This window comes from Stegostoma tigrinum, chromosome 28 (assembly GCF_030684315.1).
Source record: "Stegostoma tigrinum isolate sSteTig4 chromosome 28, sSteTig4.hap1, whole genome shotgun sequence".
Classification (NCBI taxonomy): domain Eukaryota; kingdom Metazoa; phylum Chordata; class Chondrichthyes; order Orectolobiformes; family Stegostomatidae; genus Stegostoma; species Stegostoma tigrinum.
This window is the reverse complement of record NC_081381.1, coordinates 38,647,852-38,674,960: the sequence shown is the minus strand read 5'-3', so window position 1 is coordinate 38,674,960 and position 27,109 is coordinate 38,647,852. Positions and strand designations below refer to the sequence as shown.

General features: G+C 45.6%; 1 protein-coding gene across 9 annotated transcripts in view; it reads right to left on the bottom strand.

Moving 5' to 3' along the window:
- The window catches only part of disp3 (dispatched RND transporter family member 3), a 443,035-nt gene that overhangs the window by 137,579 nt on the left and 278,347 nt on the right, over positions 1-27,109 (bottom strand). The gene's annotated exons all lie outside the window — the stretch shown is intronic.

The window sequence follows — 27,109 nt, the reverse complement described above, 5'->3', positions numbered from 1 at the left end:
AATATTGCAGTTTGAAGCAAATAGTAATGCTACAGAAACAAAGATGCAATTGTAGAAATTGTTTGTTTTTAACATTCATTTCACCGTCCATTTAAGTGACACACATCAAGATGTTACTATTTATAGATGTGCACTATTAATCAAGAATCTTACGTGAGTAAAATGGAAAATTTGAGTGCAATGCTTTTGATTTTAACCATTCAGTAATGTAACGGTGTACATCTGGTACAATGGACTTCCAGCAGATTTATGGAATTTGTGTCATTTCAAGGTAGGAGGAAGTGTTGGAAACCTCACCATTCAGCTGAATAAATGAAGAGAGCCATAAAATACATTCACGAGTTTGGGGAGAAATGCATATTACATAAATCAGTAACATTTGTGGATAATTGAGAAATTAACATTGAACAGTTTTGATTTAGTTTGTAAACATATAAAGTTGAGCTGAATAGACAGCTCCCATGAGGTAATCACAGATTTCAGCAGTGTCGCGTTCTAAACCAAGAGGTAATAATGATGTGGAATAAATGGATGCCATAAGTAATAAAGCAAATCAATCGTTGGATGTGAACATAGAAGGTGTGGTTAGTAAGTTCGCAGATGACACCAAAATTAGAGGTATAGTTGACAGTGAAGAAGGTTACCTCAGAGTACAATGGGATCTTGATCAGATGTGCCAAGGTGCCAAGGAGTTTAATTTAGATAAATGTGAGGTGCTACATTTTGGAAAGGCCAATCAGGACAGGACTTATACACTTAATGGTAACATCCTGGGGAGTGTTGCTGAATGGAGGCCTTGAATGTAGTTCATAATTCCTTGAAAGTGGAGTCACAGGCAGATAGGATCGTGATGAAGGCATTTGGTATGCTTGCCTTTATTCAGTGCATTGAGCACGAGAGTTGAAAGATCGTGTTGCAGCTGTGCAGGAATTGGTTAGGCCAATACTGTGTGTACTTCTGGTCTCCCTGCTTTAGGAAGGACGCTGTGAAACTTGAAAGGGTTCAGAAAAGATTTACAAAGATGTTGCCAGGTTTGAGCGAAAGGAAGGGGCTGAATAAGCTGGTCCTATTTTCCCAGGAGTGTCGAAGGCTGAAGGGGGACCTTATAGAGGTTTATAAAATCATGACAGGCTTGGATAGGGTAAACAGGCAAGGTCTTTTCCCCATGGTGGAGGAGTCCAAAATTAGAGGGAACAGGATTAAGGTGAGAGGGGAAAAGATTTAAAAGGGACCTGAGGGGCAACTTTTTCATGCAGTGGGTGGTGCGCGTATGTAGTGAGTTGCCAGAAAAAGTGGTGGAGTTTGATACAATTTCAACATTTACAAGGCATCTAGGTGGGTATATGTATGGGTTGAGCGGGATTTGGGCCAAATGCTGGCAAATGGCACTAGATTTATCTAGACTATCTGTTCAGCACAGACACCTTGGACTGAAGGGTCTGTTTCTGTGCTGTGCATTTCTATGACTCTAATTCAAATTATTTATTATATTCATTATTTATTCATTCATGGAATGTAGCCATCACTGGCATTTATTTTCCATCTCTAACTTCCCTTAAGAAAGCGATGGTGAGGATTTTGGACTATTGCAGCTCATGCACATCCACAGTGTGTAAGGAAAGAATTTCTAGGACTTTTGACTAGTAACCGTGCAGGACCGCTGAAATAGTTCTATGTCAGGATGGAGTATAGTTTGGACGGAAATATACAGGTAGTGTTGTCCTGATGCATCTGATGCTCCTGTCCTTGTGGATGGTAGAGGCTGCAGTTTGGTATGTGCTGTTGACAGAGCCTTGTTGTGTATCTGCAGTGCATCTTGTTGATGGTACAATACATGTATGGTGGAGGGTGTCGATATATTAAAGTACAAAGAACAGTACTGCGAGTTCTGGTAGAGAGGATTTTAATTGAACAGGTTGTTTTGTCCTGCATAGTGCAAAGCTTCTTCAAATTTGTTGAGGTTGCATTTACCCAGGCAAGTGGAGAATATTGCATCATATTTACTGACTTGTGCCTTGTAGTTGTTGGACAAACTTTGGGGAGTCAGGATGTGAGTTACACTCCACTGAGATCCCACCCTTTTGACCAGCTCTTGTAGTCACTCATAGCTTGTGGCAAAGTTCAAGTGATGATGGGGACAGGTAGAGAACGCTATTGACAGTCTTCAGTCACAAGTCTGCACACAGGTGGCCGCAGAGTGATGGACACACTCCAAAGATCGGAGCAGATGCGGAATTTGTACCCTACTGTAGCAAAAAAAAAGACCCAATTTATGGGTACAGCATTCTCTTCCCCAATCTGGGGAAAGAACAGACACAGAAACCCTAAACATCTCCTTGTTTACCTGTACCTGCCAGGTTACCAATTCTGAATGGTTACAAATTCACTGTGGTCGAGATATAAACAATAAGACTGCTAGTTACTGTATGAAAATTGGTCTATGGAATGTACGAACACTTCTAGACAACAATACGAGGCCAGCATGCAGAACAGCCCTCATTGCCAGAATGTTGGATGGATATGACATCCATGTAACTGTCTCAAGTGAAATACAGTTCGCAGGCAAGTTTCAATGTGATGCAGTTGATACAGGCTACACATTCTACCACATTGGAAATCCCAAGGACCAACCTCAACCCTCAGACATGGATTTTGACAATTAATTTGAATTGGCATGCAAGCTTGACCAAGCCATCCAGGGTCCAATAAACTTGCAATATACAACATTTGATAGGGCCTACACTTCAAGAATAACACATACAAATAAGATCGAAGAAAACAGTATGATGATCTCAGCAAGATAATTACAGAACCCTAACCTACTCCATCAGGACAAACTCATCAGCCTTGGTGAATTGCTTGCCTTGCTGCAGACTGTAATATATGGACAGGAGGTATACTGGGACACCACCATATTGGCAATGCAAATTCCAATGACCAACTCATCTCTAAACACAAAGAGTTTGATCTAACCAAGAGCAAGCAGTCAAACATTATGTTATGTTGAGGTTGTATGGGATGTTGGTGAGGGCTCTTCCGAAATAGTGTCCAGTTCTGGTTGCCCTGTTATAGGGACAATTTAATTAAGCTGGAAGTCTATTATAAAGAATAAATTTACCATGATTTTGTCAGGAATTGAGGGTTTTAGTTATAAGGAAAGGCTGGGTAAGCTGGAACTATTTTCACTGGAGCAGAGGAGGTTGAGGAGTAAACTTATCGAGGTTTTTAAATCATGAGGAGTATAGACAAGGTGTCTTTTCCTGAGGATGATGGGTTTCAAGACTAGGAGGCATATTTTTAAGGTCACAGGAGAAAGATTTAAAAAAGACACGAGGGACAATTATTTTACACAGAAAGAGATTTGTGTGTGGAATGAACTTCCACAGGAAGTGGTTGATGTGGGTACAGTTACAACATGTAAAAGCTACTTAGGGAAGTACATGAATAAGAAAGCTTTGGAGAAATAAGCTCAAGAGCAGTCATGTGGGGCTAGTTTAGTTTGGATTTATGGTTGGCATGCACTGGTTGGACCGAAGTCTGTTTCCAAGTTGTATGACACTGTGGCTCTAAACTGAAAACAACATGGATGCACCTTAGATTCAAAAACTTGAAATATATCGGACTATGTTACTGTATGTGACAGAGAGCTCAGGATGTTGCTTGACCAGCTTGCTTAGGGGTATAAAATGTTGGCTTTCAAACAGATCCTCAGAAGTACAAGATAATAAAATGTGAGGCTGGATGAACACAGCAGGCCCAGCAGCATCCCAGGAGCATGCTGCTGGGCCTGCTGTGTTCATCCAGCCTCACATTTTATTATCTTGGATTCTCCAGCATCTGCAGTTCCCATTATCACTCAGAAGTATAATGTCTTTGTAGGCAAAATCTAAGTTGTTGCAGCAAGGAGTCAAGCCACAAACTATGCTTGATGTAACCTTTTCTTAAAGTCATTGCTAAGAGATAAGAATGAGAATAGAAATTAGTCACATGCTGGGAATTGTTGATTTCCTGAAGGGCAATACTGCCGTTGATGATTTTGGAAAAAAATCAAGGATACCACCTACCATCTGAGGCCTTAGAATTTGTTAAACAGAAGATCCAAATTTGATTTGATAACAATGAAAATATATAGCCAGTTTCCAGAGAAGCACAAAACACTCATAGAACTCACCTCTTCCTCCGTTACATTGATGACTGTATCGGCACCACCTCTTGCTCCCCACAGGAGCTCGAACAGTTCGTCCACTTCACCAACACCTTCCACCCCAACCTTCAGTTCACCTGTGCCATCTCCAGCACATCCCTCACCTTCCTGGACCTCTCAGTCTCCATCTCAGGAAACCAGCTTGTAACTGATGTCCATTTCAAGCCCACTGACTCCCACAGCTACCTAGAATACACCTCCTCCCACCCACCCTCCAGCAAAAATTCCATCCCCTATTCCCAATTCCTCCGCCGCACCTGCTCCCACGATGAGGCATTCCACTCCCGCACATCCCAGATGTCCACGTTCTTCAAGGACCGCAACTTTCCCCCCACAGTGATCGAGAACGCCCTTGACCGCGTCTCCCGCATTTCCCGCAACACATCCCTCACACCCCGCCCCCGCCACAACCGCCCAAAGAGGATCCCCCTCGTTCTCACACACCACCCCAACAACCTCCGGATACAACGCATCATCCTCTGACACTTCCGCCATCTACAATCCGACCCCACCACCCAAGACATTTTTCCATCCCCACCCTTGTCTGCTTTCCGGAGAGACCACTCTCTCCGTGACTCCCTTGTTCGCTCCACATTGCCCACCAACCCCACCACACCCGGCACCTTCCCCTGCAACCGCAGGAAATGCTACGCTTGCCCTCACACCTCCTCCCTCACCCCTATCCCAGGCCCCAAGATGACTTTCCATATTAAGCAGAGGTTCACCTGCACATCTGCCAATGTGGTATACTGCATCCATTGTACCCAGTGTGGCTTCCTCTACATTGGGGAAACTAAGCGGAGGCTTGGGGACCGCTTTGCAGAACACCTCCGCTCGGTTCGCAATAAACAACTGCACCTCCCAGTCGCAAACCATTTCCACTCTCCTCCCATTCTTTAGATGACATGTCCATCATGGGCCTCCTGCAGTGCCACAATGATGCCACCCGAAGGTTGCAGGAACAGCAACTCATTCCGCTTGGGAACCCTGCAGCCCAATGGTATCAACGTGGACTTCACCAGCTTCAAAATCTCACCTTCCCCCAACGCATCCCAAAACCAGCCCAGTTCATCCCCTCCCCCCACTGCACCACACAACCAGCCCAGCTCATCCCCTCCACCCACTGCATCCCAAAACCAGTCCAACCTGTCTCTGCCTCCCTAAACTGTTCTTCCACTCACCCATCCCTTCCTCCCACCCCAAGCCGCACCTCCATCTCCTACCTACTAACCTCATCCCACCTCCTTGACCTGTCCGTCTTCCCTGGACTGACCTATCCCCTCCCCACCTATACTCTCCTCTCCACCTATCTTCTTTTCTCTCCATCTTCGGTCCGCCTCCCCCTCTCTCCCTATTTATTCCAGAACCCTCATCCCATTCCCCTCTCTGATGAAGGGTCTAGGCCTGAAACGTCAGCTTTTGTGCTCCTGAGATGCTGCTTGGCCTGCTGTGTTCATCCAGCCTCACATTTTATTATCTTGGAATCTCCAGCATCTGCAGTTCCCATTATCTCTAGGTTGAAGAGATGAGTCAGTTTCCTAACCATGTTAACCCCTTTGTACTTGAATGCTGAAGGGTCTAGGCCCGAAACGTCAGCTTTTGTGCTCCTGAGATGCTGCTTGGCCTGCTGTGTTCATCCAGCCTCACATTTTATCATCTCTTCAACCTTATCTGTGACCAGAATGCTGTGTTGCAAGACTGCATCCTTATTCACATTTACAAACTGACAGGGAGCAAATCTCGAACAAAAACAGATGTTGCTGGAAAGCTCAGCAGGTCTGGCAGCATCTGTGATTTGAACAAAGCTTTGAACACTGCAAACACAGAAAATGTACAGAAGATTCTGTACAGTTAGAAAGCATGTTTGTTAGAGTTCTGTTTTTTTGTGTTTAAGTGATGGGAGAATCCATCAGCAATACCAAAGGCATGAAGGAAGGTTTCAGCAGCAGATGAGCTGATAAGATTGAAGTCAGGTAAAGTTGCAGAAGTGGAAATAAGTGGTCTTAAGATAATGTGAATGTGGTTGTAAGGTCAACTAGGGGGTCAGATGTAACAACAAAGTTGTGATCATTTTGGTGTAGTCTCAGATGCAAGGTGCGAGATGGAGTCAATAGTTAGGGGTCTGAAACAGGAGGATTTAAAGAAAATTTCAACTCATTTAGTACTGATTGAAGGAATTATTGGTGAGGTAGAACTGGATGTTATAAACATACATGCAGAAACTAATCCATTGTTTTTGAATTGTCAACAGGAGGCATTATGCAGATGAGAAATAGAGGAAGGCTAATAAGTGAGTGGCACAGTGGGTCAGTGGTTAGCAATGCTACCTCACAGTGCCAGGGACATGGGTTCGATTCAACCCTCAGGTGACTGTCTGTGTGGAGTTTGCACATTCCCCCCGTGTCTGTGTGGGTTTCCTCCGGTTGCACTGGTTTGCTTCCACAGTCCAATGATGCGCATTTCTGAAGAAGGGTCCCAACCCGAAACATCAACTTTACTGCTCCTCTAATGCTGCCTAGCCTGCCGTGTTCCTCCAGTTCCGTACTGTGTTATCTCTGACTCCAGCATTGGCAGTTCTTACTACCCTAAAGATGTGCAGGCTGGGTGGATTGCCCATGCTAAAATTGCCTGTAGTGTTCAGGGGTATGTAGATTAGATGGGTCTGGGTCGGATGCTCCGAGGGTCGGTGTGGACTTGTTGGGCCTGAAGTGTTTCCACACTGTTGGGATTATATGATTTTATGAATAACAGACAGGTGTCCTTAGGGACGAGCTGTTGCAAATGACCTGAAAGGATAATGAGAGTATACCCGAATGGATTGCTTGTGTGCTATTAAGATTCCATGTTTATTCACATAGGCAATGAGATGGCATTGGGGGATCATTCGGAAAAGGACGAAAACTGAACAGAATCAAATGTTAGAACAATTTGAGAATTTTTAAAAATAATTTTTCACAAAGGATTGTTCATGGCATATTTACTCAAAAATCTAAGAACAGGAAATTCATAGCTCGGGTCTCCAGAAAGAATTTAGTGTTATGAGGGAGAAGTTAAATTTTGCAAGCACTCTGTCAGTTTTCTTTAGAAGAATGTTGTGTATGTGCTCTTTGTGCACAAGCTGGCTGCAAAAATGGAAAAGTGAAAACAATGGTTTTGTTTTGACAATGCACTGACCTTTGTTGTAGATACACACAAGAGTCAACTAAAAATAATGTACTTATGAATTTTTGTTCAAACTAAACAAGTTAAAGAGGGAGTGATGGCTCAACACTTTTGAGACACAGGAGTTTTCAATATGGAGCACAATAATCTCAGAGCTCAAACATTTGGACTTCACATACAACAAAAATATTTTCAAAGCATAATTACAAAAATGCTAATTTTCCAGTGACTATAATATTTGTTCTTGCACAATTACAAGCATTCATACAATTTATGCTTTCCAGCCATGTTTTCTAAAAGAAATGAAACGTCTATCTGCAATTAACATCTCCAGTCATTTTGTTGCCCTAGCTTATGAATTGAGAACACCTGGTTTGTCTTGGATATGGGACATACGAATGCACATCGCTTCTGAAGCTTAATTGTGCCCCTATAGAGCACAGCAACATAGAGCTGAAAAGCAGTTCATTGAGTCATTTTCTGTGAAATTCATTTCAGAATCTGACATCCATTAATACTGTAAGTAATAATTTGAACCAATTTGTCAATTCATAGATTTGATTTTTTGCTGCATCGTTCTGTCATGTAGATCAAACTTTCAGAAAAGTCTATCCCTTCCATCATCATAGTCAGCTGAATAGATAACAGATGATTTTCCAAAATTTCATGGATTCTCAACTATTTGTTCCTCAAACAAAAAAATTATCAGGTCATTTATTTAATTGTTATTTGTGGGACTTTGCTATTGCAAATTACAAAACAGTCTTGCAAATTGGCGGCCACTTTTTCCTACATTACAACAGTGATTACACTTTACCTGTACATCACTAGCAGCAATGGGATGTCCCAGGAAAAGGTATAAAAGCAATTCATTTTTCTTTTCCTCAACAGGAATAAATTCTGCCATGATTGGAAATCTGAAAGGAATACAGAGAATGCCGGAGAAATTCAACAGGTCTAGCAACGTCAGTGGAGACAGAAGCAGAAACGCCGCACTGAACTTGAAATGTTAAATTTGTTTCTTTCTCCACAGATGCTGCCAGACCTGTCAAGTTTCTCCAGCACTCTCTGTGCCTGATCCATTTTTTGCTCCTTTCTGACAAGGTGTTTCTCGGAATTGCATCTGTTCAATCTTCGCAGTTTCCATCAAACAGTTACAAATTCTCCTAAGCTTTTGGAAAACTCTAGGCTAAGCTGAATTACCAATTCCACTGATTTAAATTAACCTCTTTAAGGAAGGTGCCACCCTTCCAACTCCTCAAGGTGGTTCAATTTAGGATTTCAGTGGAGCTGCTTTTAAATTTACACTCATTCCTTTATCACATACATTTATTGCCCATCTTCACTACCATCACAGTACGTAACAAAGATTTTTTTGGAAATGTTATGAGAACAATAAATTTTAAAAGTCTCCAATGACCTTATACAACTAGTAATTGGAGGAATGGTAATGTCTGATGCTCAGTTTGATAAATATATCAAGCCAGACCTCAATTTAACGTTATTCTCAGACTGTAAAAATTTTGAGTTACATGTTCAGTGGGTGCATATGACAAATCTATTGTAACTCAATTTGTGCTTCATTAACAATTTCTTGTAAAGACAGCTTTAACATAACTACTCCACTGTCTACGTCCAATAAAGATGACATGGGATGAATTATAAAGCTATTATGCAATTGAAAGCCCTACATAACCTTGTAAACCACAGGAGCAAAGAATTGTTGCCTATTAAACAATGGGAAACATATTTAAACTGTATTGAAGCGTACATTTATCTATATCTCTCAACTTCACTTTTGTGATTTTAGTCTGTGACTGGAATTCCAGGCTTCGAGGGCAAACCACACATTCCATTTAAAAACTGATTTTTTAACGCAACATGACTGGCTTACTGAGTTTGCGGCATGCTCTGTGGCACTGAGCCACACAAGCCAGAATGTCATTGATCAGTGCTGAGTTAAGTGATCTCAATTAAGGTAGCAGCTGGCACGTGAATAACAAATGAGTTAGAGTGTCGGATGAAGGAGAAAAACTTGAAAATACAAGGAAGAGTCAGGCTAAATATAGGAAAAGAAAGGAAAAAAGACAACTAAAGGCACATAGGGACCAGGATAAATTGGCAGCAAACATTTATACAAACTGAATAAGATCATAAAATGTAGGAGTCAATGAGTCTGCTTTGTCATTTAATGGTTAATCTGATAATCATCAATTCCACTTTCCTGCTTTATCCACATAATATTTGATTGCCTTACTGATTAAAAAATTGTCCATCCAAGCTCTGAATAATCCTCATGACTCAAATGCCTTGTCAACCCTCAGGAGTAAAGAATTCCATAGACTGACTGTCTTCTGGGACGGAAATATTGTTCCTCATCTCTGTCTTAAATGGTAGAGCTGCAGTCTGAGATTACATCGCCTGGTTCTAGACTCTGCCAAAAGGGGAAGCAACCTTTGTGCATCTATCCTATCAAGCGCCCCAAAAATCTTAGGTGTTTCGTTCATGTCTCCTGTTAATCTTCTAAACTGCAATAAGTATAAACTCAACCTATTCTACCTCATCATAAGAAAATCTCTCTATACCTAGATTCAGCCTAGTGAATATTCTCTTTACTGCCACCAATGCTAGTATATCTGAGAAAGCGGAGCCAAAACTATTCACAATATTCCAAGTGTGGTTTTGACTAGTGCCTTGCCCAACAAGAGGATCTGTAAGAGATAAAGTGTGAAGCTGGATGAACACAGCAGGCCAAGCAGCATCTCAGGAGCACAAAAGCTGGCGTTTCGGGCCTAGACCCTTCATCAGAGAGGGGGATGGGGAGAGGGTTCTGAAATAAATAGGGAGAGAGGGGGAGGCGGACCGAAGATGGATAGAGGAGAAGATAGGTGGAGAGGAGAGTATAGGTGGGGAGGTAGGGAGGGGATAGGTCAGTTTGGGGAGGACGGACAGGTCAAGGGGGCGGGATGAGGTTAGTAGGTAGGAAATGGAGGTGCGGCTTGAGGTGGGAGGAGGGGATAGGTGAGAAGAAGAACAGGTATGGGAGGCGGGGACGAGCTGGGCTGGTTTTGTGATGCAGTGGGGGAAGGGGAGATTTCGAAGCTTGTGAAGTCCACATTGACACCATTAGGCTGCAGGGTTCCCAAGCGGAATAGGAGTTGCAGTTCCTGTGGTAAGGTTATTTTTTTCTTTATTCTTTTAGCAATCTAGAGTAGAGGGAATTTTTATTGCTTTGTTTTGTACTCCATTTCCTTTGAAATAAAGGTCTACAGTCTATTTGTCCTCCCTATTACCAACTGAACTTGGACTTTGACTTGTTACGCTGCAGCTGTCTGTCTTAAACCATTTAAATAATTGGTTCTTCTAATCTTTCTGTCAAGTGGATAACCTCATATTTTCCCACATTTCATTCCAACTGGCAAGTTTTTATGCACTCATGTAACCCACCAATATTGATCCTCAGTGATAATGATTCTCCAACATTTGCAGTTCCCATTATCACTGATACAATCTTAACCCCACTGCGAAGCCTCTTCCAGGGATGCCTAACAAGAAGTTGCCCTCCTCCCTCCGGACCAACCTCAGGGAATCTCTCTCCCACTGCAACTCTCTTGTAATATCTATCTTGTTTTCTCTCCATCTTCGGTCCACCTCCCCCTCTTTCCCTTTTTATTCCAATTCCCTCTCCCCATTCCCCGCTCTGATGAAGGGTCTAGGCCCGAAACTTCAGCTTGTGTGCTCCTGAGATGCTGCTTGGCCTGCTGTGTTCATCCAGCTCCACACTTTGTTATCCGTAATATTGATCCTCAGATTCTTTGTGACATTCTCAGTACTTGCACTCACACCTATTTTTGTGTCATCTGCAAACTTAGTATATTTACTTCTGTCATCAAATCATGTATACATATTGCTTGTAATTATGGCATTGATCCATGTAGCACTTGACTAGTTACATGTTGCTATCCTGAAAATGGCCCCTTTACCCTAATTCTCCATTTTCTATTAGTTAGCCAAGTCTCTGTCCACACTAATAAAAACTTTTCTTATAAAAATTACTTCATGCGGCACCTGCCTTCTTGATTCAAGTGGCAGGAAGGGTGAGAGGGCGAGCCAGGAAGTAAACTATTATATTTGGGCATTGTCTCCCATCCATCCTCCTCCTCTACCCAATATAAGACTGTGTGGAGGGTCTGTATGGTAAGGTTATATTTTTCTTTATTCTTTTAGCAATCTAGAGTAGAGAGAATTTTTATTCCTTTTTTTTAAAGGCGGGAAGCTGTTGGAGGGAGGAAAGTATCAACAAATTTAATTAACTCATTATAATAAATTATATAAATTAATAAAGTAAAGTAATTAACTGAGTAGAAATGGCTGGCAGGTGATGTGTTGTAGCTGTATGATGTGGGAGCTAGCTGATCCCATTGCGCACTGCAGTAACCACATCTGCAACAAGTTTTGGTTGCTGGAGGAACTTCGGCTCAGAGTTGATGAGCTGGAATCAGAACTTCACATCCGGGAGGGGAAGAAATACCTGGATGCTTTGTTTCAGGAGGCAGTCACACCTGGTAGATTAAGTAAATCAAATTTGGTCAATGGCCAGGGATAGCAGTGCATGACTGTTAGCAAGGCAGGCAGAGAGATCCTGCAGTCAGGAACAGAGGACCCTCAGCTCTTGATCTTGTCCAACAAGTATGAGGTACTTGCTTGCTGTGTGGATGAGGAAAAGAGCTGCAGGGAGGATGAGCCAACTGACCACTGCACCGTGGTACGGGAGGCCATTCAAGGGGGGGGGAGAAAGCAAAAAGACAGGTGGTATTTGTAGGGAATTCCATAATTAGGGGGACAGATAGTATCCTTTGTAAGCAGGATCGAGAGTCCCGCATGGTGTGTTGCCTGCCTGGTGCCAGTGTAAGGGATATCACTGACCAGCTCGAAAGGATATTTGAATGGGAGGGTGAGGATCCAGTTGTGTGGTCCACACTGGAACAAACAACACAGGCAAGACTAGGAAAGAGGACCTGTTCAGAGATTATCAGGAGCTAGGAACCAAATTAAAGAACAGGTCCTCAAGGGTTACAATCTCCACATTACTGCCTGAGCCACGTGTTAATTGGGATAGGGACATGAGGATAAGGGGAGTAAACACGTGGCTGAAAGAGTGGCGTGGGAAAGAGGGGTTCCTTCTCATGGAGTACTGGCATCAGTATTGCAACAGGAGGGATCTGAACCACTGGAAGTCTTCACCCGTTCTAGTGAAAAGGGTAAGTAGGTTGGTCAGTAGGACATAAAACTAGAAAGTGGGGGTGAAGGGAATGGTGAAACTTGCCACAATGGGAAACAAAGCAGCAGGTTAACATCTGTAGAATAGGTACCCTATGAACACAGTCCGCCGATTTCACAGCAACAAACCCAAACAAACAGACAAAACGGGCCCAGAAACCATAACCACTCTCCCCTGTATCATAAACATTTCCGAAATGACTGCCAGACTACTCGGACCTCTTGGCATCAGGGTAGCCCACAAACCCACCAACACACTAAAACAGCAGCTAATGAACTTAAAAGACCCTTTACAGACAACAAGCGAAACGAACGTCATCTACAAAATACCTTGCAAGAACTGTGACAAACACTACATTGGACAAACTGGCAGAAAGCTAGCCACCAGGATACATGAACATCAACTAGCCACAAAATGACATGACCCACTACCACTAGTATCCTTACATACAGATGAGGAAGGACACCACTTTGATTGGGACAATCGGAACTCCATCAACAAACACCTTGGCTCCAAATCAATCTACCATCCCCTGAGAAAAAGAACAGGAAATGACATCACCATTGCAGGAAATGACATCACCAACCCAAGGAAACCCAAACAGATAAATAGAAAGTGGGACATAACACCAGTGCTTCATCGGAGGCTCGCTGATAATATTACCTAGAATGGTGACGAAGCATCTGGGAACAAACCTTCGAGCTCAGTGAACCAGCTTACATCCGGAACAAAATAAAGACCCACTCTCTTGTGGACCGAGAGGAGGAGAGTGCTGTCTTGGAGGTGAAAGGAGGACGTCAGGGTGGCTGTGCACCCTTGCGACCAATGGATCTTAATGCTGGCTTCGGCCTAACGCTGGTTCAGGGGAGCAGCCAACCTGCAACGATGGCTGCGGCAAGTGCTCGTGCCCCAGGTCAGGGGGTCCGGAACACCATCCGTGTTTTTGTAAAGAAGGTGGATGAAGGTGCACCTGTGGACCGCACCTTCTTCGTGAAGAGGGTCCTGTTGGACTGTTGTGGCTTTGCTGCTGTGGACATTTACTGCCTGCAGGATTTTCCCGGAGGAGGTTTTTACGACGTGACCTTCAGGAGTGCCAAGCTTTGCGAGCACTTCCTGGAGGTTTAAGGAGAAAGGAGGGGAGGGCCCCCTCTCCGTATTGACTGCTGTCCCGCTGTTTGTGATGCCAGCACAGAGGAGCCGCTTGGTGACTGTACATATGTACAACCCGCATGTGCCAGCAGTTGATGTCCTGACCTTCCTCGGAAGGTATGTGAAGGTGGAAGGGGACCTAACTGACATCATGGACCCCTTTGGCATGTGGACGAGTAAGAGGCAGGTCAAGGTGACGCTGAGGATGGGCGCGGACGGGAATGTCGTACACCCACCGTCCAGCTTCACGATCGGCGGGAGCAGGGGCTACCGAACTATGCAGGGCAACCTAAAGTCTGCCATGCCTGTGATAGGTCAGGTCACGTGGCAGCCGACTGCAAAGCCACCATCTGCAGGGAGGAGGGACACCTTGCAAAGGATTGCCCCCAAGAGAAAAGCTGCAACCTTTGCGGGGAAGCGGGCCACCTCTATTAGGGCATGCCCGCGGCGGGGGACCACCTACGCCCAGGTCGCCGGCAGGGGCAATGCGGGGCCAGCCCCCCCGGAGGAGAGGAAGGCACCAGGGCCCTGCAAGGACCCCACTAATGTGCAGGAATGCCAGGCCTTGCAGGAGGGCCCCGCCCCGCAGGATGGGCCCGAGGCCAGCAAAGCACCCCTGCAGGCTCCGATCCCCCCCGACAACCTGAAGTCGATGGAGGCGGCGACAGGCGACCCAGGGGAGTGGACAACAGTCCGGAAAGCAAGGAGGAAGGTGCGTCGACGGGCCCAGGAACCGCAACCATCAGGCCGGAAGAGGCAGCTACAGGGGGGCTATAAGAGCTCCTCTGAAGAGGGGGTTCAGAGACGGCCCACCCGAAGCAGAAGTTAAAGATCTCGAGGGGGAAGGGAAGCAGCACCCCGCTTCCAGGTGACGGGAGGCGTCCTGAGGCTCCCTCCGACACCCAGTCAAGTGCCGCTGGAGCACTGGAGGGCCCCCCGGGACTTCCAGGCGGGAAGGAGGAAACAGCGCGTCCCCAGCCTGACCCGGAGCCGGACCCTCCTGCCTCTGCACCCCTGACGGGGGGATGCCACCCGGAAGGCAGCACCGTCAGTTTCCTGAGCCCGTACAGCGTCCAGCAGTTAGCCCGGGTAATTGGCATGAAGGGACAGATGGAGGGGCTGGACCTTGGACTTAGGGAGGGTACTGCAGACACTGCCCACAATGGGGTTTGAGTTGCGAGCATTAACGTGCGCAGTGTCAAGTCAACCGCAAGATGTGTGTCCACGTTGGCCTACCTGACCACCATCAAGGCGGACCTCCTGTTTCTGCAGGAGTGCGGGATACCGCACCTCGGCAGGTACGGGAAATGGTCCGGTGCCTGGACCTGTGGGCCTTCGATCTGGTCGGGGGGTAACGACTGTCGGTCCTCGGGCCTGGCTATTCTGCTGCGGGGGCGCAACTTCACCATCTCTCAAGTTCAGGAGGTGGTGGGGGGGGGGCGCCTCCTAGTGGCTGACATCACCTATGGGAACGCTCCCCTGAGGCTGATCAACGTGTACGCCCCAGCGGTACGGAGTGAGAGGTTGGCCGTCCTGCAGTGGCTTCCACCCCTGCTGGCTACATCCAGGCCAGTCATCCTAGGCGGAGACTTCAACTGCATCATTGATGCAGATGGAAGATCCGGCATGGGGACAGCGGGTGGGGGGAGTCAACTGGACGTCACGTCCAGATTCCTGATGGGTACAGTGAAGGACGCCAAGCTGCTCGACGTCTTCAGCACCCCTGCAGACGGAGCGCAGCAGAGGTACACCTGGTCGCGGCCATGCGGGTCTATCCGCTCAAGGATAGACTTCCTGTTTGTGACACAGACGTTCTCGGTCAGGTCCACCGGCGTCGAGCCGGTGTTCTTCTCTGGCCACTGCCTCCTGCTGGTCGACTGTCACTTCCAGGACGACCAGCCGGCCGGCAAGGGGACGTGGAAGCTCAACACGACTCTGTTGACCCCAGAGAACGTCGAGGAGCTTAAGAGGGAGTACGCCGGTTGGAGAACCGTGAAACCCCTCTTTGAGTCTCCAGGCGACTGGTGGGAGACAGTGAAGGAGAACATCAAGAGGTTCTTTGTCCTCAAGGGTGTTCAGAAGGCAAGAGAGAGGCGGGGAAAGCTGTCGCGACTCCAGAAAAGGGTGCAGAACCTGCTCCTTCTGCAGTTGATGGGGGTCGATGTCACGGAGGACCTCCGCGAGGTGAGGGGGCAGCAAGCCTCGCTCTTCGCCGCGTAGGCCTCCCGGATAATCTTCCGGTCCAGGGTCCGCTCCGTGGAGCAGGACGAGACGTGCTCGCGTTTCTTCTTTCAGAAGGTGCACAAAGAGAGCTCTGTGCTTAGCCGGCTGAAGGAGGACGACGGCTCGGTGACGTCGTCTCCGCCCGACATTTTGAGGATCACCAGATCCTTCTATGCCGGACTGTACGACACGAAGCCCATGGACAGCACGGCCTCCGAGTCGTTCCTGTCGTCTATCACGGAGGTCTTAGACGACGGCACGAGGGAGTGGCTGGACCGGCCGATATCCCTGTACGAGCTGACCAGAGCCCTCAAGTCCTTGGAGAGGAATAGGACTCCCTGAAGCGACGTCTTACCGGTCGAGCTGTATTCCGCTCTGTGGGGCCTGGTCGGCCAGGACCTGCTGGAGGTGTACGATAGTGCGCTTCGGGCAGGGGAAATGTGCAAGACAATGAGGAAGGGTATCATCACCCTCATTTACAAGAGGAAGGGGGAAGAGGGAAGAAATTAAGAATTGGCGTCCCATTTCACTTTTGAACGTGGACTACAAAATCCTGGCCAAGGTCATAGCCAACCGGGTCAGGTCTGTCCTGGAGTCGGTGATTCACCCTGACCAAACTTGTGCTGTGCCGGGCAGGAAGATCGCTGAGAGCCTCGCGCTCATCAGGGACATGATCGCCTACATACAGGACAGGTGGGTGGACACCTGCCTCGTCAGCCTGGACCAGGAGAAGGCCTTCGACAGGGTCTCTCATGCTTACATGAGGGACGTCCTCTCCAAATTGGGGTTCGGGGAGGGCATCCGCAATTGGATCCGGCTGCTCTACGCCAACATCGTTAGCGCAGTCTCGATCAACGGGTGGGAATCAGACAGTTTTCCTGTTAGATCTGGAGTCAGGCAGGGCTGCCCGCTCTCTGCTACCTTGTTCGTGTGCTGTGTGGAGCCCTTCGCCGCATCCATCAGGAAGGACGTGAGCCTGAAGGGCGTGACTATCCCAGGCAGCGGAGGCCTTCAGATCAAGACCTCCCTGTACATGGACGATGTCGCCGTCTTCTGCACCGATCGTCGGTCGGTGAGTAGACTATTGGACATCTGCAGCCAGTTTGAACTGTCCTCGGGTGCCAAAGTCAATAGGGGTAAGAGCGAGGTCATGTTCTTCGGGAACTTGGATGACCGCTCCTTCATCCCCTTCACCGTCAGGACAGACTACCTGAAGGTGCTGGGTGTTTGGTTTGGTGGAGCTGGGGCGTGTACTAAGACTTGGGAGGACTGTATCACCAAATTGAAGCAGAAGCTGGGCAGGTGGACGCTCCGGTCCCTCTCCATCGCGGGTAAGAACCTGGTTGTCAGCTGCGAGGGGCTTTCGGTACTGTTGTATGTGGCGCAGGCCTGGCCTATTCCCTGGACCTGCGCCGCTGCAGTCACCCGGGCCATCTTCCACTTCATTTGGGGGTCGAGGATGGACCGGGTCCGCAGGGACACCATGTACAAAGACCTGGGAAATGGGGGAAAGGTCGTACTGAACGCCACCCTCGCCCTGACGGCTACCTTTGTGTGCGGCTGCATCAAGGTGTGTGTAGATCCTCAGTACGCAAACACCAAGTGTCACTACTTACTAAGGTGCTACCTGTCCCTGGTGTTGCGAAGGATGGGCCTGGCCTCGTTGCCGCAGAACGCTCCGAGTAGTTAGACCGTTCCGTACCACCTGTCCTTCGTGGAGAAATTTTTGAAAGGAAACACCTTTGACCACAAGGCTGTCAGGCAGTGGTCAGCACGTAGTATCCTTGAGACCGTTCGGGAAAAGGAGAGGGTGGATCCCGTCGTGGGGTTCCCCACGCAGCCTGCCAAAGTCGTTTGGCTGAATGCCTCATCGCCAGAACTTTCAAACAAGCACAAGGACATTGCTTGGCTGGCGGTGAGAGGGGCTCTGCCAGTGAGATCCTTTTATGCGTGCCCGGAATCTCTGCGCCACCGCACACTGCCCTCGAGGCGGCTGCGGGGGGAAGTGGGGGGGGGACGAGACTGTCAATCACCTCCTTCTGGAGTGTGCCTACGCGCAGGAGGTCTGGAGGGGGATGCAGTGGTATTTGTCGAGGTTAGTCCCGAGCAGCTCCGTGATGCGGGACTCCGTGCTCTACGGGCTGTTTCCCGGGACGCACACCGAGACCAACATCAACTCCGCCTGGAGGACCATCAATGCGGTGAAGGACGCTCTTTGGTCTGCCCGCAACTTGCTGGTCTGCCAGCTGAAAGCACTGACCCCAACCGAATGTTGCAGACTGGCGCACTCCAAGGTCCAGGACTACGTGCTGAGGGACACGCTAAAGCTTGGGGCAGCTGCTGCCAAGGCGTGGTGGAGAAAGACCACAGTATAAAACCCCTCGTCCAGAATAGAAAAAAGGGCCCTGTCTGGTAATTGGGCCCACTGGCGCCTTCCCCAACTGGTCAGGGGGCCAACTGGACTGTGCGGGGTGACGACTGCCGGGATATTTTCTTTGTTTTTTTTCTTTAGTTGCTCTATGTACCCCCTGGGTAACCCGGAGTGGCTTGCATGACTGAGTAGGTGTATAAATATGTTTTATTTTTTGTACATCTTATGAATAAAGTATATTTTTTCAAATAAAAAAAAGTGACGAAACATCTGAAAACTAACCTTCCAGCTCAGCGAGCAAACTCAAATCCAGAACCTCAACCTGAGCCACAAATCTTCTCAAAACCCACTAACATCTGTAGTGGTAGATTCAACTATGTGGAAAAATACAAAAGAAATGACAGGGAAGGAGAATTCAGGAGAGTTTAATAAAGTCTCCAGCACAGGTACAAATTGGAAAGGGCCAGCAATCAACGACTAGAAAAATGAATGAAAATGAGAAGAGGGAGTGTTAATACAGGATTGAAGGTGTTATATCTGAATGCATGGAATAAGGTAAATGAAGTTGTGGCGCAGATTGAAACTGGCAGGTATGGAATGGTAGGCATCATGAGACGTGGCTGCAAGGGGATCAGGATTGGGAACTGAATATCCCAGGATATACATACTATCAAAAAGATAGGCAGGTGGGCCGAGGAGGTGGTGTTTCCTAACTTGCGAAAAATGAAATTAAATCAATAGGAAGAAACAAAGTAGGGTAAGATGGTGTAGAATCTGTATGGGTTGAATTATGGATTCGCAAAGGTAAAAAAAAACATTGTTGGGATTGTGTACAGGCCTCCAAACTGTAGTCAAGAGCTGGGGTGCAAGATACACTAGAAGATAAGAAAAGGTGTGTAAGAAAGGCAAAATCACAGTGATCGTGGGGGACTTCAATATGCAGATGGACTGGGAAAGTCATGTTGGTAGTGGATTGCAATAAAAGGAGTTTGTGGGATGACTATGAGATGGCTTTTTGGAGAAGCTCAAGGTGGAGCCCACAAGGGAACAGCCAATATTGGATTTAATGTTGTGCAATGAGGCAGAGTTGATAAGGGAGCTTAAGGTAAAGGAAACCCTAGGAGGCAGTGATCATAAGATGATTGAATTCACTCTGCAGTTTGAGAGGGACAAGACAGAATCAGAAGTAACAGTATTACAGCTGAATAAAGGCGACTACAGAGGTATGATGGAGGAGCTGGGCAGATTGACTAGAAGAGGAGCCTAGCAGGAAAGACAGTGGAACAGCAATGACAGGAGTTTCTGGGAGTAATTCAGGCGATGCAGTAAAAATTCATCAAGGAAAAAGCAGCATGGTACCGGGAGGATGCGGCAACCACGGCTGACGATGGAAGTCAGGGATAGCATAAAAGCAAAACAGAAAGCATATAATGTGGTGACGGACAGTGGCAAGCTTACAAAGACCAACAGAGGGCAAGAAAAAAAGTAATAAGGAGGGAGAAGGTTAAATATGAGGGTAAGCTAGCCAGTAATATAAAATGAAAACTATAAGAGGTTCGTTCGATACATAAAGGGAAAAAGAGAGGCAAAAATGGACATTGGACGACTGGAAAATGACAGTGGAGAGATAAAGGTGGGGAACGAGGAAATGGCTGAGGAGTGAATAATTACTTCACGTCAGTCTTCACGGTGGAAGACATGAGTAATATCTCGAAAATTCAAGAGAGTCAGGGGGCAGAACTGTGTATGGTGGGTATCACGAAGGAAAGGGTGCTCATAAAACTGATTGGCCTGAAGGTGGAAAAATCACCTGGACCAGATGGAATGCACCCCAGAGTCATGAGGAGATAGCTGAAGAGATGAGATAGTGGAAGTGTTGATGATGATCTTTCAAGAATCACTAGTGTCAGGGAGGGTCCCAGAAGGCTGGAAAATTGCTAATGTGACACCCCTGTTTTAAAAGGGCGTAAGGCAAAAGACAGAAAATTACAGACCAATTAGCCTAACCTCAGTTGTGGGTATGATTTGAGTCCATTGTAAATAATGAGATTTCTGAATATTTGGAAATATATAGTAAAATAAGGCAAAGTCAGCATGGTTTCATCAAGGGGAGGTCATGCCTGACAAATCTGCTAGAATTCTTTGAGGAAGTAACCAGCTGGGTAGACCAAGGGGAGCAAAAATTCAGAAGTGTGAAGTGCAAAGAGACTTGGCTGTTCTAGCACAGGATTCTATCAAGGTAAACTTGCAGGTTGAGTCAATAGTCAGGCAGGCAAATGGCAATGTTGGTACTTATTTTGACAAGATTTGCATAAAAAAAGCAGGGATGTGCTATTGAGGCTTTATAAGGCTTTGGTCAGGCCACATTTGGAGTGTGGTGTGCAGTTTTGGGCCCCATACTTCAAAGGATGTACTTTCCCAGGAGTGGGTTCAGAGGAAGTTCACAAGAATGGTCCCAGGAATGGAAAGCTTAACAAATGAGGAACATTTGAAGACTCTGGGACCAGGCTCATTGGAGTTTAGAAGGATGAGGACGGATCTAATTGAAACTTACAGATCACTGAATGGCCTGGACAGAGTGGATGTTGGGAAGATGCTTCCATTGGTAGAAAAAACTAGCATCCGAGGGCACAGCCTTAGAGTAAAAAGAAGACCTTTTGGAACAGAGATAAGGAGAAAGTTCTTCAGCCAAAAGTGGTGAATCTATGGAATCCACTGCCACAGAAGGCTGTGGAGGCTAGGTCATTGAGTACATTTAAGGCTGAGATAGGTAGGTTCTTGATTATCAAGGGGAAATCGAGGGTTACAGGGAGAAAGTGGGAGAATGGGGTTGAGGAACTTATCAGCCATGATTGAATGGCAGAGCAGACTCGATGGACCGAATGGCCTAATTTCTGCTCCTATGTCTTATAACATACTACTCCAACAGAATTTGCTCTTGTCTTCTTCAGCAGCCTTATGCATGGTATCTTTTAGAAAATATTTTGGAAAACCAAATATGTTAAATTCACTGGCTGTCATTTATCTGTGCTCAGAGATAATGGGAACTGCAGATGCTGGAGAATCCAGGATATCAAGGTGTGAAGCTGGATGAACACAGCAGGCCAAGCAGCATCTCAGGAGCACAAAAGCTGACGTTTCGGGCCTAGACCCTTCATCAGATCTATGCTGCTTGTTACTTCCTGAAATAACTCTTAGATTTTTCAGTCAGGTTCATTTCTCAATATGACTCTTCTTTGTCATATCGGACTTGAAATAATCATGCTGCTTCACAGATTTTGTGTGTTTGGTTCAGATTTTCAGTATCCACAGAATTTTGCTTTTGTGTTCTTGATCTCTGTTCAGAAATTATTTGTACAGGCATACATGTAGGGTACCAGATGAGGAGTAGTTTTATTCAGTTGTAGGATAACCAGGGATTTTCAGTGTTAAACAATAGTGTAACCACCAATGTTTCTTCCTACTCTTTTAATTAAGAATTTTCTGAAACTGGTTAGAAAGGCCCTGGGAGGTCACTGGAACAAATATATGAATCAACTGGTTAATGGAAACTTACAAAACAGTAATCAAAATTAAAATATCATTGCTGGAATGAATGGTGAGGTCCACCTCGCACTTCTCATCATTTCTTTTTAAATGCATATTGAACAATTCTGGCAGCCTCTGGTGGGGCACTGTCACAAAAACAAATCAAAGGGTCAAAGGAAACTTACCAAATTTCAACAGCAGTGGTGATGATGCACCTAGGGCCCTCTTTTCTAGCTTTAACCTTTTACCATTACTACTTCTCATGATTCTACTATCTATTACAATCTTCTGCATATATTTTCTACCCCTTCCTGTCTTACTTTACCATTTCTCTCTCCTTTCAATTTTTAACCTTTTGCGCAATTGAACCCTCTCCCTCACTAATTAGTTCACAATCCTAGTTGTAGGATTCACTAGGACACTGGTCCCAGCATTTCTCAAATGGTGCTTATTCCAGTGAACAGCTCATTCTTTCTTCAGTACTGATTCTAATTGTTCCATGAACCGGAACCCATTTCTCCCACACCAAGCTTTAACAATGCATTTATCACTTACTTACCCTCTGCCAATTTTGACATGGCTCAAGTAGTAACCTTGAGATGGTTACCTTTGTGGTTCTACTTTTCAATTTATCCCGAAGCTGCCCATAATCCCTCAGCAGAAACTCTTTCCTAGTCCTATTTATATTACTGGTGCCTATGTGGATTATGGCAGTTAGATTCTTCCCCTGCCACTCCAAGTTCCTCACTAGCACAAAATAAATGTCCTGAACCTTGGCAACATATACCCTTTGGGGATCTGTCTATGCTGCAGCAAATGGTATCTATTTCTCCAATTATGACATTGTCTATTACCACGCCATTTTCTCTTTGCTCCCCCCAACCCCCACTGATTTAATGGTACTCTGAATCATGGTGTGATCAGTTTGCTTATCCTCCCTGCAGTGTGTGCTCTCAACTGCACTAGTCCCAAGAATCTCATACCTACGGGAGAAGAGCTCTGGCTGTAAGTCCACCAACACTAAATTTGGCTCCCCAAGACTGCCTTACTCACTATCACATCGTCTCGTCCATGGTCAATGACCAAATTTGATATAATTCACCTAAGTGTGAGTGCTTCTTGAATCAGTGTCAAAGTCCTCTCCACTCATTGATCTGTCACAGAGTAACTAGTTTGGACCCTAGCTCAACTTGGAGATGAAATTCTCAAGTAGCAAACATTTATCGCAGGTGTCCACCAGCTCCCACAGACTACAGGTACAACACAACACTTGTTTGGGCCATCGTCACTCAATCAATTAATTAATTTGGATCTTAAATAATTTGGAAGTGAAATTTCTCAACTGTACTATTCTGATTTAAATCACTTGGCCAAACAAAAGAGACACAACAAAAGCATACACTAACCATCTGTTTTCAGTGATATCACACATCACCCTGAGAGGTAGAAACAGTTCAAGGGTTCTCTATAACAAGCTGTATCACAATTGCTGCCCTTCTCATGCACAACTGTTCCTAATTGGGCACTTATCTGATTGTCTTTAGGCATTCTAGTTTCTGTGAGGGAAATTAGCCTCCATAAATCCTGATGCAGGCAAAAATCCCATTCACAAGTTCTGCCAGCCCAGCAGAGGACAATAACTGTCCAGTATTGTCAAAGTCATGGTGGCTACTACCAGTTCTTCAGTATGGCATATACCAGGCATTGACATAGGAGCTCCAGGAAACAGTTTGTGGATTAGGGTTGTTGGGTTAGATGGGTAGGGAGGAGTGAAGGAGTCAGCCTGTAGGGCAGATAGATCCTTTTCCTGGGATCCTTTCTTCCAGTCAGTATGTGCCCAAATCTGGCTAAGTGTCTGATAAACAGCAGTCCCACCTAACAAGCTCAGTAGTGGGATGAGGCTCTTAAGGGGCCACTTAAGGGCCTCAACTAGCCTTTTAGAGGAAATCATCTTGGAAGGGGAAGTAGTAGTGAGCACAAGGCATTTAATTCTACCCAGAATGGAGCTGAAGGAACATAGCAGGCCAGGTAGCAGAGGAGCAGGAAGGTTGACGTTTTGGGTCGGGACCCTTCTTAAAACACAGAACATTTCAACGCAGTACAGGCCGTTCGGCCCTCGATGTTGCACAGACCTGTGAAACCAATCTGAAGCCCATCTCACCTATACTATTCCATTATCATCCATAGGTTTATCTAACGCATTTAAATGCCCTTAAAGTTGTCAAGTCTACCACTGTTGCAGGCAGGGCATTCCATGCCCTTACTACTCCCTGAGTAAAGAATCTACCTCTTGACATCTGTCCTATATCTATCACCCCTCAATTTAAAGCTATGTCCCCTCGCGCTAGCCATCACTAGCCAAGGAAAAAGGCTCTCACTGTCCAACTTATCTGATCTTCTGATCATCTTGTACGTCTCTATTAAGCCACATCATAACCTTCTCCTCTCTAATGAAAACAGCCTCAATTCGCTCAGCCTTTCCTCATAAGACCTTCCCTCATAAATCTCCTCTGCACCCTTTCCAATGCTTCCACATCCTTCCTAAAATGCAGCGACCAGAACTGTACGCAATACTCCAAGTGCAGCTGCACCAGAGTTTTATAGGAAGGGTCTTCCTGAAGAAGGGTCCAGACCTGAAATGTCAACTTTCCTGCTCCTCTGATACCGCTTGGCCAGCTGTGTTTTTCCAGCTCCATATTGTGTTGTCTCCGACTCCAGCATCTGCAGTTCCCATCTCTGATTAAATTCTACCCGAGTTTCAACATGAGACAACAAAACAAAGGGCAATAAATATAAGATAGTGTAGTGATTGGAACCAGGTTGACCTCATTGACTATGAGGTCATTGATTGGGAATGTTAACCTGGGTTAATCAGGAAAGCTCTGACTGACTAATAAAGCCAGGAGATGAGAATCTCCCAGTTCTGGCCACAGCCAATGTACAGTGCACAAGTAAATAAAGGGTGATTTGGTGACGGGACTCTGGCCTGTGCAGTTATTTCAGATAGTCACTCATAAATCCAACAGGGAATTCAGGAAAAAAAAACTTCTTAGGACAGGGACAGTGGATATAGAACATAGAACACCACAGTGCAGAACAGGCCCTTCGGCCCTCGATGTTGCGCCGACCTGTGAACTAATCTAAGCCCCTCCCCCACACACTACCCATATGCTTATCCAAGGACTGTTAAAATGCCCCTAATGTGGCTGAGTTAACTACATTGGTAGGCAGGGCGTTCCACGTCCTTACCACTGAGTAAAGAAACTGCCTCTGACATCTGTCTTAAATCTATCACCCCTCAATTGTAGCTATGCCCCCTTGTACAAGCTGAAGTCATCATCCTCGGAAAAAGACTCTCACTGTCCACCCTATCTAATCCTCTGATCACCTTGTATGTCTCTATTAAATCCCCTCTTTGCCTTCTTCTCTCCAATGAGAACAGACCCAAGTCCCTCAGCCTTTCTTCATAGGGCCTGCGCTCCAGACCAGGCAACATCCTGGTAAATCTCTTCTGCACTTTTTACAATCCTTCCACATCCTTCCTGTAATGGGGCGACCAGAACTGCACACAATATTCCAAATGAGGCCGCACGAGCGTTTTGTACAGCTGCAGCATGACATCATGGCTCCGGAACTCAATCCCTCTACCAATAAAACCTAAAACACTAAGCCTTCTTAACAGCGCTATCAACCTGGGTGGGAACTTTCAGGAATCTATGTACATGGACAAAGAATCTTTCCATTGACCTGGTATTCTGCCTTCCTATTATTCGTCCCAAAGTGAATCACCTTACATTTATCCGTATTAACTCCATTTGCCACCTATCGGCCCAATTCTGCAGTTTATCCAAGTCTCCCTGCAACCTGCAACATCCTTCCACACTGTCCACCACTCCACCGACTTTAGTGTCATCTGCAAACTTACTACCCCATCCACAAATGCCTGCATCCAAGTCATTTATAAAAATGACAAACAGCAGTGGTCCCAAAACAGATCTTTGAGGCACACCACTAGTAACCGGACTCCAGGCTGAATATTTTCCATCAACCACTACTCGTTGCCTTCTTACAGAAAGAAAGTTTCTAATCCAAACTGCTAAATCTTCCTCAATCCCGTGCCTCTATTTTCTCCAAATATAATTTACCACTGCCAGGAGATAACTGGCAAGATGCTCTTATTGAGAAGTCACATAAACACAGGAGGAAGAATAGAAAGATTTACTTCTGGTGCTAGATGGATATGACAAGTTGAATGGTCTTCTTTAATGGTTTAACTATTCCATGATTCTACGAAGAAGTATGGGAGGAAACACAATGTAGGATAAACACCAGTATTCATTTGTTGAGCTGAACGACCTATTTATTAATGTGATTTTAATTCTATGAATTACTTTCCACAGCTAAGCAGGTCCAAAATAAGCCAAGGTCCTTGTTCAGCCAATTTCCATCTCTGTAGTCTTAGTACAAACCCCTTATGAACACTGTGGAGAGACACAAGCAATGCCGCATATAACCAAGAAGTGTTCGTTACAGGCTAAATGTGGACTAATTACATTACCAAGCATTGTTCCTTACAGACTAACTGTAGATTAACCATCTTAAACTCAGCAAGTGAGAAAGCTATTGCATGACAATGGGGATTTGCAACTGCTGAATAACAAATAAATAACAGCACAGAACAAATCTATTATTACATACTTGTCATATATTTTTTCCTATAATTATCTTCCTCAGTACAGAGCTAGAAATTTGTTTACCTTGCTGTCCATGAAAATGCTAAGATTCTCTATTAAAAGCAGAAGGCTTTCAGTTTTGGCTGGTCTGGTGTGAATGGGTTCATATGAGTTCATCTTATATATGCAGAATTTGACAAGGGGGAGTTTATGTGGAAACATGTGAACAGGAATAGGTTATTTAACCCATTAGCTTGTATGCCATTCAATGAGATCACAAATGACCTGCAATTAACTCCGTATACAAATGGTTAACAAAACAATCCATTTCAGAGGTAACATTAATTGTCATTTATGTAACTGAGTGCCAAAAATATTGTACTCTTTTTTGGAGCAATATTTCCTAATTTGACTCCTGAAAGGAATGGCTGTCATTTTCACTTCATTGCTCCTAATCCTTGACAACTTAATCAGTGGAAATGGTCTTCTATCAATTCTATCTGTTTCCTTTACTACCT